This window comes from Triticum dicoccoides, chromosome 7B (assembly GCF_002162155.2).
Source record: "Triticum dicoccoides isolate Atlit2015 ecotype Zavitan chromosome 7B, WEW_v2.0, whole genome shotgun sequence".
NCBI classification, from domain to species: Eukaryota; Viridiplantae; Streptophyta; class Magnoliopsida; order Poales; family Poaceae; genus Triticum; species Triticum dicoccoides.
The window spans coordinates 247,619,334-247,632,444 of record NC_041393.1 but is presented as its reverse complement, the minus strand read 5'-3'; the positions used below and the strand labels follow the sequence as shown (position 1 = coordinate 247,632,444).

General features: G+C 41.9%; 1 long non-coding RNA gene across 5 annotated transcripts; it reads right to left on the bottom strand.

Moving 5' to 3' along the window:
- Nucleotides 1-7,617: 7,617 nt before the first annotated feature.
- Nucleotides 7,618-12,832, bottom strand: LOC119341530. 5 transcript variants are annotated; one of them, XR_005165145.1, is made up of 8 exons: nt 12,497-12,832; nt 11,274-12,424; nt 10,996-11,097; nt 10,827-10,928; nt 10,095-10,747; nt 9,277-9,677; nt 7,987-8,205; nt 7,618-7,914 (listed from the first exon to the last, which is right to left on the bottom strand). It is a non-coding gene; the product is annotated as an uncharacterized LOC119341530 (long non-coding RNA). The 5 variants fall into 5 exon arrangements; XR_005165146.1 differs by lacking the exon at nt 7,618-7,914 and having other exon boundaries at nt 7,941-8,205; nt 9,269-9,677; XR_005165144.1 differs by lacking the exon at nt 7,618-7,914 and having other exon boundaries at nt 7,941-8,205.
- Nucleotides 12,833-13,111: the final 279 nt, after the last annotated feature.

The window sequence follows — 13,111 nt, the reverse complement described above, 5'->3', positions numbered from 1 at the left end:
TTACCATATTTTATGAAATATAACAAATGGATATCAAAACTACATTCCTTAATGGATTTATTAAAGAAGAGTTGTATATGATATAACCAGAAGGTTTTGTCAATCCTAAAGGTGCTAACGAAATGTGCAAGCTCCAGCGATCCATCTATGGACTAGTGCAAGCATCTCGGAGTTGGAATATATGCTTTGATGAGTTGATCAAAGCATATAGTTTTATACAGACTTGCAGTGAAGCCTGTATTTACAAGAAAGTGAGTGGGAGCACTACAACATTTCTGATAAGTATATGTGAATGACATATTGTTGATCAGAAATAATGTAGAATTTTCTGGAAAGCATAAAGGAGTGTTTGAAAGAAGTTTTTCAAAGAAAGACCTCGGTGAAGCTGCTTACATATTGAGCATCAAGATCTATAGAGATAGATCAAGATGCTCGATAAGTTTTTTCAATGAGTACATACCTTGACGAGATTTTGAAGTAGTTCGAAATGGAACAGTCAAAGAAAGAGTTCTTGCCTGTGTTGCAAGGTGTGAAGTTGAGTAAAGACTCAAAACCCGACCACGACAGAAAATAGAAAGAATGAAAAGTCATTCCCTATGCCTCAGTCATAGGTTCTATAATGTATGCTATGTTGTGTGCCAGGCCTATTGTGTACCTCACCATGAGTTTGGCAAGAGGGTACAATAGTGATCCAGGAGTGGATCACTGGACATCGGTCAAAATTATCCTTAGTGGAATAAGGAAATGTTTCTCGATTATGGAGGTGACAAAGAGTTACGTCGATGCAAGCTTTGACACTGATCTGGATGGCTCTAAGTCTTGATATAGATACATATTGAAAGTGGGAGAAATTAGCTAGAGTAGCTCCGTGCAGACTATTGTAGACATAGAAATTTGCAAAATACATACGAATCTGAATGTTGCAGACCCGTAGACTAAAAATTTCTCTCACAGGCAAAACATGATCATACTTTATTACTCTTGGGTGTTAATCACATAGCGATGTGAACTAGATTATTGACTCTAGTAAACCTTTTGAGTATTGGTCACATGGCGATGTGAACTATGGGTGTTAATCACATAAAGATGTCAACTATTGGTGTTAAATCACATGGCGATGTGAGATAGATTATTGACTCTAGTGCAAGTGTGAGACTGAAGGAAATATGCCCTAGAGGCAATAATAAAGTTATTATTTATTTGCTTATTTCATAATAATTGTTTATTATTCATGCTAGAATTGTATTAACCAAAAACTTAGTACATGTGTGAATACATAGACAAAAATAGAATGTCCCTAGTATGCCTCTACTTGGCTAGCTCGTTTATCAAAGATGGTTATGTTTCCTAACCATATACATGTGTTGTCATTTGATGAACGGGATCACATCATTAGGAGAATGATTTAATGGACAAGACCCATTCGTTAGCTTAGCATTATGATCGTTACAGTTTTATTGCTATTGCTTTCTCCATGACTTATACATGTTCCTATGACTATGAGATTATGCAACTCCCGGATACCGGAGGAACACTTAGTGTGCTATCAAACGTCACAACATAACTGGGTGATTATAAAGATGCTCTACAGGTGTCTCCGATGGTGTTTGTTGAGTTGGCATAGATCGAGATTAGGATTTGTCACTCCGAATGTCGGAGAGGTATCTCTGGGCCCTCTCGGTAACGCACATCACTATAAGCCTTGAAAGCAATGTGACTAATGAGTTAGTTGCGGGATGATGCATTACGGAACGAGTAAAGAGACTTTCCGGTAACGAGATTGAACTAGGTATGAGGATACCGACGATCGAATCTCGGGCAAGTAACATACCGATGACAAAGGGAACAACGTATGTTGTTATGCGATTTGACCGATAAAGATCTTCGTAGAATATGTAGGAGCCAATATGAGCATCCAGGTTCCGCTATTGGTTATTGACCGGAGATATGTCTTGGTCATGTCTGCATAGTTCTCGAACCCGTAGGGTCCGCACGCTTAACATTCGATGACAATTTGTATTATGAGTTATGTGATTTGATGACCGAAGTTTGTTCAGAGTCCCAGATGAGATCACAGACATGAGTAGGAGTATCGAAATGGTCGAGAGGTAAAGATCGATATATTGGAAGGCTATATTCATACATCGGAAAGGTTCCGAGTGATACGGGTGTTTTTCGGAGTACCGGAGAGTTACGGGAATTCGCAAGGGGAAGTAGTGGGCCTTAATGGGCCATACGGGAAAGGAGAGAAGGGCCTCAAGGGGTGGCCGTGCCCCCCCCATGGCAAGTCCGAATTGGACCAGGGAGGGGGCGGCGCCCCCTCTCTTTTCTTCTCCCTCTCCTACTCCTTCCCTCTCTCCCCTCTTTGAAAAGGAAGGGGACTCCAACTAGGATTGGGAATCCTAGTTGGACTCCCCCTATAGGCACGCCTCTCCTAGGCCGGCCTCCTCCTCCTCCCTCCTTTATATACCTGGCCAAGGGGGCACCCCAAAGCACAACTAACAATCTCTTAGCCGTGTGTGGTGCCCCCCTCCACAGTTACACACCTCGGTCATATCGTCGTAGTGCTTAGGCGAAGCCTTGAGCCAGTAACTTCATCACCATCGTCGCCACGCCATCGTGCTGACGAAACTCTCCCTCGGCCTCAACTGGATCAAGAGTACAAGGGACGTCATCGAGCTGAACATGTGCTAAACACGGAGGTGCCGTACGTTCGGTGCTAGGATCGGTCAGATCGTGAAGACGTACGACTACATCAACCGCGTTGATAAAACGCTTCCGCTTTCGGTCTTCGAGGGTACGTGGACACACTCTCCCCGCTCATTGCTATGATTCTCCTAGATAGATCTTGCGTGATCGTAGGAAATTTTTGAAATTATTGCGTTCCCCAACATAAATATCTTATGGAAAAGAAAGATGCTAAACCTAGACTTATTCGATGGGTTCTCTTGCTACAAGAATTTGATTTACATATCACTGATAGGAAAGGAGTTGAGAACCCCATAGCTGATAACTTGTCTAGACTTGAAAATGTGCTTTATGACCCACTACCTATTGATGATAGTTTTCCTGATGAGTAGTTAGCTGCAATAAATGTTGCTCATAGTACTCCTTGGTATGATGACTATGCTAATTACATTGTTGTTAAATATTTACCACATAGTTTTACATACCAACAAAAGAAAAAAATTCTTCTATGATTTACGACATTACTTTTGGGATGTCCCACATATTTATAAAGGAGTAGATGGTATTATTAGACGTTGTGTACCTGAGCATGAACAGGGACAAATCCTATGGAAATGTCACTCCGAAGCTTATGGAGGGCATCGTGCTGGAGATAGAACTGCTCACAAGGTATTGCAGTCTGGATTTTATTGGCGTACTCTCTTCAAGGATGCCTGTAAGTTCATCTTATCTTGTGATGAATGTCAAAGAATAGGTAATATCGGTAAGCATCAAGAAATGCCTATGAACTATTCACTTGCTGTTGAACCATTTGATGTTTGGGGATTTGATTACATGGGACCTTTTCCTTCCTCTAATGGGTATACACATATTTTGGTTGCCGTTGATTATGCTACTAAGTGGGTAGAAGCTATTCCAACTAGTAGTGCTGATCACAACACCTTTATTAAAATGCTTAAGGAAGTTATTTTCCCAAGGTTTGGAGTCCCTAGATATTTAATGACTGATGGTGGTTCACACTTTATTCATGGTGCTTTCCGTAAAATGCTTGCCAAGTATGATGTTAACCATAGAATTGCATCACCTTATCATCTTCAGTCTAGTGGTCAAGTTGAACTTAGCAATAGAGAAATAAAATTAATTTTGCAAAAGACTATCAATAGGTCGAGGAAGAATTGGTCTAAGAAATTAGATGATGCACTTTGGGCTTATAGAACAACATATAATAATCCTGTGGGTATGTCCCACAATATGGTTTATGGAAAAGCTTGTCATTTGCCTCTTGAATTAGAATATAAAGCTTATTGGGCAATCAAGGAACTCAACTATGATTTCAAACTTGCCGGTGAAAAGTGGTTATTTGATATTAGCTCTTTAGATGAATGGAGAACCCAAGCTTATGAAAATGCCAAGTTGTTTAAAGAAAAAGTTAAAAGATGGCATGATAAAAGAATCCAAAAGCATGAGTTTAAAGTCGGAGAATATGTTCTTTTGTACAACTCTCGTTTCAGATTCTTTGCAGGAAAACTCCTCTCAAAATGGGAAGGCCCTTATGTTATCGAGGAGGTTTATAGGTCTGGAGCCATCAAAATAAATAATGCCAAAGGTACTAACCCGAAGGTTGTCAATGGGCAACGAATAAAACATTATATCTCAGGTATGCCCATTAATGTTGAAAGTAATATTATCCAAACTTTGACACCGAAAGAACACATAAAAGAGTCCTTCCGGAACACTCCAAAATCATGTAAATAAGGAGGTACGTGATACGGTAAGTAATCGGACTCCGAAAAATCCACAAATATATTTTTTGTCAGTTTTAGAATATTTAGAAAAATAGGAAAATAAGAAACTTCCAGGAAGCGTACCCTGGTGGGCACAAGACACCAGGGCGCGCCTGGCTTGCCAGGCGTGCCCAGGTGGGTTGTGCCCACCCGGGACACCTTCCGGACTCCGTTTTTCTTCTGTTTGCTTGTTTCTCAAGATAAAGAAAATATTTATATACCCCCCGAACTTGTTGACCATCGTATCGCGGAGAAATGTTATGTTCTCTTTTCTTGCTGTTTTCTTGTCAGATCTGAAAATATGTCATCCCAAGACTCCGAGGGTGAGAGTTATGTTGCTAATTTCATCTCAAACCCCAAGTCCTATGGGGATGTGGAGCACTATGGCTGGACTACAGAGGAAGAGGAAGACTATTATCCTAGGGAAAAGGAGGAGACGAGCTCAGATGAAGACGAAACCCCGCTGCCTCAACCTGGGGACATGCATGTGGAATTCAAGAAGTCAAGCCTCCCGAATAAACCAAAGCGTCCTAAGGTTCAGTTTATACCCTTCCGCCTTTTGCAGAAAAATAAGCAGGATTTATGCAAAAAGGTACTGGAGCTTGAACAGGAGATCAGAGAGTTGAAGGAGGAAAATTCTATCCCCAAGCGTAAGCTGAGGAAGAAGGGCAAACCCTCTACTACTTCATCACCACCACCATCTTCTTCATCACCAAAAGAAAATTGAGTTTCGGGTATGGGCACTCCCCCTAGCTTCCGCCAAGTTTGGGGGAGGTGCCCCGGTATCATATCATCCCCACTATCTTTTGCATTTACTTATTTTAGTTTGTTCTTTTGCTATAGATGAATAAAAGTTTAGTTCGATCCTTTCTTTTCGAGAGTTTTGCTTAGTGATCTATCCTTGTAATCGTGTGCGAGATTTATAATAAAGTTAGTTTGAGTTTTTGATTTCTTTACTTTCATGTTGCAATAAAAAGAAAGGAAATAAATCAAGAAGATCATATGCTAATCCTATGGTAGGTGCTGACACCGCATAAGGAAAAGTACAAGTAGAAAATTTTATTAGAGATTGACAAACATAGCATTGGTCAATGATGCAACTCATGAAAGAATTAATAAGGGAAGATAAGACTCACATATAAATATACTATCCTAGAAATCTTTTGTGATTGTGAGCCCCCATCAAAATTTTATATGCCAAAATTGTTGACGTTGGACAAGGAAGACAACTTAATGATTTACGTTTGTTCATATTCACATAGAAGTCATATTGTTATAGATCCTTTAACATGTGGTGCTTGCCCCTATCTTTGCTAGCCAAAAATTCCGCTCTAAGTAGAGATACTACTTGTGCATCCAAAAACCCTTAAAACCCAATCTTATTTTCAAGAGTCCACCATACCTACCTAGGGTTTGAGCAAGATCCCTCAAGTAAGTTGTCATCGGTGCAAAAGGGCAATAAAAATTGCTTCTAAAAGTGTGAGCTCGTTTAGTGTAAGAGAAAATTGAGCGTTGCACAAACTTGTGATGGTGAAGAATAAAAGCGACAGACTGCATAATAAAGGCCGCTATCACAACGGGCAATGCAACATGACGTTCTTTTTCACTAAGGGGTTGAACATACAAACAAATAAGCGCATGGCAACCTCTGCTTCCCTCCGCGAAGGGCCTATCTTTTACTTTTATGCAAGAGTCAAAGTTTTTCTCTCTGTTCATTTTTATTTTCCTCCTTTGGCAAGCATCATATGGTGAGGAAAGATCAGGCACATATGTCCAGTTGAATATGGGTGGCATGAGTTATTATTGTTGACATCACCCCTGAGGTGAATACGTTGGGAGGCGAAACCATAAGCTCCTATCTTTTTACTAGTAGACTGCCCGTGCGTTGCCACGGGTTCTTGAAATAGTTTGCAAGAGTTACATGTTAACTTTTTAAGGTCTCGCCCCACCATAGATCCAGACCCCCACCACTGATTCTACCCCGCCTAGGCCGCCGCCTGCCGCCGCGCTGCCCCATCGCATTCGCCTCCGCCCCGACCCCGCCCGCCTCCTCTCCGGCCGCCTCCGCCTCCGATCCATCCTTCGCCCGGCCCCGCTCCGTCCGCCTCCCCTCCGGCCCTGCTCCGTCCGCCTCCTCTCCGGCCCTGCTCCGTCCGCCTCCTCTCCAGTTCATCCGCCGCATTGCTCCGTCCGCTTCTGCCCCGCACCGCACGCTGCCGCCCCGCTCCGTCCGCCTCCGCCCCACGCCGGACGTCGCCTCCCGCTCCCTGCTCGGCCGCCGCTCGCTCCCCGATGGCGCCGAAGAAGACGCCGAAGGGAAAGTCCGGTTTCTTCGGCATGAGGGCGAAGCCCTCCGGGAACTTTGGACTGGAGTTCTCCGATGCCGGGCAGCGTTGGTGGCTCGGCACGTATCCCACCGCTGATGAGGCCTCTCGTGCCTACGATGTGGCGGTGTGGCGTGCTGGATGGCCGAAGACGGACCTAAACTTCCTGGAGGTCCAGTCCTAGGCGGTGGCGGAGTGGCTCGTGCTGCAGGGCATCCGGATGGAGGAGATGCCGACTAAGAAGGCGAAGAAGAGACCCGCGGTTGTTGTCGCTCCCGGCTAGAGCGACGAGGCGGCGATAGCTTGGTTTGCGTGATTTGCGTTTTGCTGCAAAGCCATCTCTAATGAAATGTTATTTGCTACATTTTTAAATAGGAAAATTATTCCGATGAGCCAGCCATAACTCAACAGACCAATCTCTAATGAAATGCTATTTGCTACATTTTTTAAATAGAAAAATTATTCCGATCAGCCAGCCATAACTCAACAGACCAATCCGAACCCACATTTTCTAAAGTAAAAAAAATATTTCCTTTGATAGATCAAGATGCCAAAGTGTCGTTTGCCCGACTGCTATGTTCCTATACACGCAGAGCAAATTATTTTTCAAATCAAGGAATTAAGAAAAGGAAGAATATCATGATGTTCGTGGCACTTGCCAGGTCTGCCATGCTACCATGGCATTGTCTTTTTAGTCTCTACCCACATGCCGAGTTGAGAAATAATCTTCAGATATACCCACTGCTAACACACTCACGTACATAATGGCCCTTGGCTGATTGATTTGGCTGGCTGTTAACACAAGCACACAACACACAAAATCAGTCAATCGCCACACGAGTATGCATTGTTTACTTTATTCCAATTGTGATGCAATCGTGACACCTACAAGCCCCGTCCGCTCGCCCGTCACGGTAATTGCCTACTCGCTGCTGGTGCCAACCTCTCGACCTCACCACCGCCGCTCACCACTTAGTCTCCATCGGCTGCCCATTGCCTCTTGTGCCACCCGCGCGCTCGCTCGGCCCAATGTTGTTGATTGGAATGCGGGACTGAAGGTAATCCATGGACATGTTTTAGTTCTGCTTGGCATCAATCTTTGGTACTTGTCAATCCATCTAACGCACTAAAAAATCGACTCTCAGACAGAAAAGTGATCTAACTCTATTGATGAGCACAACAGTACATACCATCCCATCATGATGTTGCCATCTCTCACACTTGATGATTCTTGTTATTTATAACATGTACACCATCGGGCGATTGCTTTATTGGAAATATATTTACACAATATGATCAGAGCAACATCAAGGAGTCAGATGCTGGTGCACAGATTCTCCTCAAATTCCACATGCAACCCTTGTAGAGAAGAACAACATATTTTCCTTAGATGATTTTTGACCGAGCACCTACAGAAAAATTCAAAGAAATCATGAGGAGCATGGAGCCAAGCAAACTAATCATAGTAAATCATGAGAGGAGAAGCCTCTCAACCTACTACAGGGAATCGAGTCAACATTAATTCGTGTAAGAATTAAACCGTAATGTAGATCAACAACCCAGTAGTTGATAAAATAACCCTGACACAACCCATTAATACAATATATGGTCATAGGAAGTAGATTGAGATTGTGCAGATATCATGATCTACGAACCGTATCTACTCACAAACATAACCTCCTCACATCACAAAACAAATGTTTCATCAACAGAAATTTTAGCGAATGCCAATTGGATTATATAAGTAAGATAGAGACATCAAAAAAAAGAAAAGATAATTCAAAGAGTATATATTCTATTTTCTTACTTGACATCACAGAGAATGCAAGTCAAAGATATTGCGATACATCTTACCCTTCTATAAATTGACTGCAAGGCACAATCCCCAGCAAAATATACAGAATGAATTGCTCCTATGGTCCAAGTATTGCATAAACAGTTATATACAAATTATTCAACAGTGAGCATGTATTGCTCCTATGGTTCCAATTTCTCCTATGCTCCTATGCTCCTATGAATTGCTCCTATGCTCCTATTCAACAGTGAGCATGTATTGCTCCTATGGTCCAAGTATTGCTCCTATGGTTCCAATTTCACATGTATAGAAAAAAATTACAGTAACAATCAAAAAATGTATTTGATGCAATGTATTTTCATTATTCCACTCCACTTGCATCTCCTAGTAGAACGCCGTGTGTTGCAACAGGTTGTATTGACGACTTCTTTTTTTACGTCAAAGCACTCTTCTTTTCTCCCATTCTTCCTTCCCCCAATTAAAAATGTTTCTCAGAGTGATATGTGAATGGATAAATTTACAACGATACTAAAATATGAAGGACTAAAACCATATTTATGGAAGAACATTTCTACAACACATTCGACATGAAACTTATGGTGTTTGATAGATTGGATAAAACACGATGCTGACTTAGCACCAAATCTCATTGATAGTTCAGAACATGGTTGTCATACCATTGTACCTGAAAGATTTGTCTCCCCCTTCCTCGCTCCCTCTCTAGTAGCTGTCTCATGAGCCGGTCGTCATTGTTGCTGTTGATGGCGATGACAATAATGAGGAGGAACACCACAAGAGCTAGATGTTCTTGACCTCTTCCCTATGGTAACTGTCGCCTCTGCATTGGGTGTCGTTCATCAACACCACCGCTGCGCCAGCTGCTACTTGTATAGAAAATAAGAAGATAGAAACTTTGTGTGTTGGGTCGCCAGCTGCTCATTTGCTTGTATGATTGTGGAGACTGCGCTAAACAAGCAGGCCGGTAATTGTACTCTAGCTTGAATGGAGATGCACCAAGTTCACTTGATCCACCAATCAACTTTGGACTGTGGATCCCAAGTCCGAGAACAAAAACTCGCTGAAAGTCTGCATGTGTATCCAACAATCATGACATGTACTCCATATGTAAAGAAACATAAGAGCGTTTAGATCACTTCTTTAGTGATCTAAACACTCTTATATTACTTTTAGGAGGGATTATGGACCAAAAGAAGAAAATAAACATTGCATGCTACAGAAATGGATAATAAAATCTATCTGCATGAGATGCCACATGAATGTCACAAACATAAGCATAGTTTCGATGCACACTATCTCATGTTGCATGTTAAATACAGGTTTGTGCATGTTGACTTTTGCTGGTAGATGGAGATACTAAGATGAAAAAATGGTCACACAAAAATTGCTTTTCAAATGTTAATATTACCAAGACTAATCCATGAATAAAATGTATGCAACTATGCACAGTAAAGATACTTAAAATAGTTACTGGACTAAACTTACTGATATAGAGCTATCAAAACCGGAGCCAAGGCTCAAATCTTGAATAACGATCAAAGCAGACTTCAGCCTTGTGGTTGCCGCATAGGCTCACCACACTGACAACACCAACTCTCTTCCGTCTTCTCAGTTTCTTGACAAAAAATGATACTGCTATTTGCACATTAGGAAGTAAATTATGCTTCAAGCATTACTCAAACCAAATCGGCAATATGTAGGCTTAAAATATCAGCAGGCATCCACATAGATTTCTACAGCTGAAATATAGTGTTGTGATTTGTGTACCCACAATGCAGAATAACCTATTGTTCTATTTGGTGGTTAAATAAATAAACATTATTGTTTTTAGCTAGTGCCTGTAGAGCTACTAAATGATAGTCAGCGTCACTGTATATTTCTAAGAAAGAAAATTATAAGACTTCATTGGTTGTAAATAACGCTAATTGTATTGGTTGCCACCAATGTCGACTTGAAAAGAAAGTTATGGAGCTTCAGTTCATATGCATCTAGTCATATAAAAAAAAGAACACATGCTTCAACTCCTGTTAGTTCAGTCACAAAAAAAATCATCACCAAAAATCAGAAGACAAAGTATCATTGTTATATTTGTTGACTTGATTGATTACTGTAGGTTAACACACCCAACTGGAATTAACCTGCAATAGGATAAAAGAAATTAAGATTTGAGACGTGTGTTATAGGGTTCGTAGAAGAGAGAAGAGGGAGGTACCATACCAAATCATTGGTCGCACAGTTTGACATTCAACTTTCCATTTTCCGATGAGACCTCAGGGATTCATATACATAAACATTGATTGATATATCAGGTCCAACTCCCTGTAACACATAAAAGTTACTGGGAAGTCAACTAAAAAACAATTCTCAGTAGAAACATACGGCTTACCAATAAGGTGGACCAAAGGCCTTTATACAATCCTCTACTATTCTCTTCTCTACAAATTGTAGACAACGTGTGAAAGATGCCCTTGTAATACCTAGTGGTTTTCTGCAGAATTTTATAGACATGAAAGTTTAGCTTACTAAAACATGTTCCTTTGGTTTGTAAAGCTACATTGCATGAAAGCGTTAGGTAAAGATGCTCTAAGTTCTAACTGGAAGTTATATTGATTGACTGGTTGGCTTAGTGTTATTCACAAATCACGAAAGGAAGAAAAGCATCACCTGTGTTGTCAGGTGATTTCGAAGAACATCCAATGGGTAAGTTACAGATGCAGGTGTCACTCACGCTAGACCACCACCAAGTAAACATATAGACACTAACATAATTTGGGCCGTCCATTCCGTGAAGCTGCAACTATATTTCGAAATTTATAAACCTATAACAAAAAAACATAGTCGTGAGAAATCTTGCAAGTTAACATACTAAAATTCAGTGCTGAACTTTTTGTATCGCTCATATCAATAGAAGCTGATGACGGAATAAGAAAATCGATCTATAATTTTCACAAGATTGCCTGTCGAATATGCCCAAAACACTTCTTGTTGAACAACCCACGAAGCCATGTGCCATATACTACCCTTCCTTAGAGCTGCAACATCTGAATGCATACCTGCCACCTGTCTGATCAGTATGCCACAAGCTCATACAACAAACTTTATCATCAGCATATGGGTTATGTGACAAAAAAATTACTGTATTCAAGAACATTTTCGCGAGATTGCAATTTTGTAGCTATGAACAGCATATGGTACATACAATGAATCCACAACCAAGTTGAAGTTTGGACCATGATTGGACAATACAGCGAAGAGTGTTGTAAATTAACAACAATAATAATAGGCCATGACTGTCAACCAGAGATATATTGTTTGGGGCAATCAATTCAAAGCGAGGGAAGAATATATATCACATTCAGGGAACTTAGTTGATATTATCAGCATCCAATTCCTTTGAAGAATCTATATATGTGCAGTGTGAAAGCAGAAGGAGCACAGCAGCACCATGAAATAGAAGAGAAATATTCCTTCACGCTCACAATCCGTGCACACGAGAACGTCGGAGATAAAAGAGGGGGCGGAAAGCCTATTACCTGCAAGAGGATAGAGAGTGGCGAGGATCGAGATGCAGATCTTGCCGACCACGCCGGTGAGGTGTGCGACGGTGATCCAGCCAAGGAGCCGCTACGCTTGGCAGGGGAAGGCCCCGACGATGCCATGAAAGAGGAGACGGTGGCCGCCGCCAGTCGACGGCAACGGGGACCTGGCGGATATCACCTTCATCATCCCAGACACGCCTTCATGGTGGGCATCCTCATGGCCCCTTGAAACCGCAGCAGCTTCTCCTTGCATCCCCGTCGCCAGATCATAGCAAACTGCACACACGTCCGAATCAAATCAAGATGCGGAAATAACCAAACCAGAAGAAGTGGAGGAGGGATTCGTACCTAGTCGAGGCCATGGACCAGAGGGTGATATGCGGTGCCAACGCCAGATCGGTCATCATGGCCGCGGGCGAGGGAGGCGGCGGCGACCTCGTTCCCCGGCGGCGGTGGCGGCGGATCCTATCGGGGCTGGGGCGTCTCCTCTCGGCGGCGGCGGCGGCGGTGGGTCCTCTCGGGGCTAGGGCGTCTCCTCTCGGCGGCGGCTCCTCTCGGGGCTGGAGGCTGAGATGAAACAGATCGAAATTTATTACCATATTCGATATTTCCCGAGTTATGGCCTTACCATACCTGGATTGATAGCCTTTGGGGTAATTTAAATTTATTACCATATTCGATATTTCCCGATTTATGGCCTTACCATACCTGGATTGATAGCCTTTGGGGTAATTTAAATTTATTACCATATTCAAAATTTCCTGAGTTATGACCTTACCATACCTGGATTGATTTATTACTATACGTGGATTAATTATGATTTATTACTATATGATTTATTACTATATGTGGATAGCCTTACCATACCTGGTGGTAATTTAAATTTATTACCATATTCGATATTTCCCGAGTTATGGCCTTACCATATCTGGATTGATAGCCTTTGGGGTAATTTAAATTTAT